The sequence below is a fragment of the Phyllobates terribilis genome, unplaced genomic scaffold (assembly GCF_046119375.1).
Source record: "Phyllobates terribilis strain yellow unplaced genomic scaffold, ASM4611937v1 Scaffold_5494__1_contigs__length_51280, whole genome shotgun sequence".
In the NCBI taxonomy this organism is placed as follows: domain Eukaryota; kingdom Metazoa; phylum Chordata; class Amphibia; order Anura; family Dendrobatidae; genus Phyllobates; species Phyllobates terribilis.
This window is the reverse complement of record NW_027368241.1, coordinates 616-2,500: the sequence shown is the minus strand read 5'-3', so window position 1 is coordinate 2,500 and position 1,885 is coordinate 616.

The window sequence follows — 1,885 nt, the reverse complement described above, 5'->3', positions numbered from 1 at the left end:
GAAGTTTTCACAAAATTGTGAAATTTTCAAAAAGTCAGAAATTTTGCCAAAAACGACTAAGTATCAAGGACTCATCGCGCGAATCGCTCTGGAACTGAAATCGGATGCGCGCACTGACACGCTCCCCTGTCTGGAAGTCTGACAAAAGTTGAAAAATTTTCTAAGTCCCCAAAAATTTTTTTTTTCAACTTTTTTTCAATTTTCCCCCTGTGGGATATATATTTTACCCACACTTTTGGAGCCCTCCTGGGATGCCCTCTAACATACTAGAACCTCATTTTGTGGAAGTTTTCACAAAATTGTGAAATTTTCCAAAAAGTCAGAAATTTTGCAAAAACGACTAAGTATCAAGGACTCATCGCGCGAATCGCTCTGGAACTGAAATCGGATGCGCGCACTGACATGCTCCCCTCTCTGGAAGTCTGACACATGTGTGAAAATTTTCTAAGTCCCCAAAAATTTTTTTTTTCAACTTTTTTTCAATTTTCCCCCTGTGGGATATATATTTTACCCACACTTTTGGAGCCCTCCTGGGATGCCCTCTAACATACTAGAACCTCATTTTGTGGAAGTTTTCACAAAATTGTGAAATTTTCAAAAAGTCAGAAATTTTGCCAAAAACGACTAAGTATCAAGGACTCATCGCGCGAATCGCTCTGGAACTGAAATCGGATGCGCGCACTGACACGCTCCCCTGTCTGGAAGTCTGACAAAAGTTGAAAAATTTTCTAAGTCCCCAAAAATTTTTTTTTTCAACTTTTTTTCAATTTTCCCCCTGTGGGATATATATTTTACCCACACTTTTGGAGCCCTCCTGGGATGCCCTCTAACATACTAGAACCTCATTTTGTGGAAGTTTTCACAAAATTGTGAAATTTTCAAAAAGTCAGAAATTTTGCCAAAAACGACTAAGTATCAAGGACTCATCGCGCGAATCGCTCTGGAACTGAAATCGGATGCGCGCACTGACACGCTCCCCTGTCTGGAAGTCTGACAAAAGTTGAAAAATTTTCTAAGTCCCCAAAAATTTTTTTTTTCAACTTTTTTTCAATTTTCCCCCTGTGGGATATATATTTTACCCACACTTTTGGAGCCCTCCTGGGATGCCCTCTAACATACTAGAACCTCATTTTGTGGAAGTTTTCACAAAATTGTGAAATTTTCCAAAAAGTCAGAAATTTTGCAAAAACGACTAAGTATCAAGGACTCATCGCGCGAATCGCTCTGGAACTGAAATCGGATGCGCGCACTGACACGCTCCCCTGTCTGGAAGTCTGACAAAAGTTGAAAAATTTTCTAAGTCCCCAAAAATTTTTTTTTTCAACTTTTTTTCAATTTTCCCCCTGTGGGATATATATTTTACCCACACTTTTGGAGCCCTCCTGGGATGCCCTCTAACATACTAGAACCTCATTTTGTGGAAGTTTTCACAAAATTGTGAAATTTTCAAAAAGTCAGAAATTTTGCCAAAAACGACTAAGTATCAAGGACTCATCGCGCGAATCGCTCTGGAACTGAAATCGGATGCGCGCACTGACACGCTCCCCTGTCTGGAAGTCTGACAAAAGTTGAAAAATTTTCTAAGTCCCCAAAAATTTTTTTTTTCAACTTTTTTTCAATTTTCCCCCTGTGGGATATATATTTTACCCACACTTTTGGAGCCCTCCTGGGATGCCCTCTAACATACTAGAACCTCATTTTGTGGAAGTTTTCACAAAATTGTGAAATTTTCAAAAAGTCAGAAATTTTGCCAAAAACGACTAAGTATCAAGGACTCATCGCGCGAATCGCTCTGGAACTGAAATCGGATGCGCGCACTGACACGCTCCCCTGTCTGGAAGTCTGACAAAAGTTGAAAAATTTTCTAAGTCCCCAAAAATTTTTT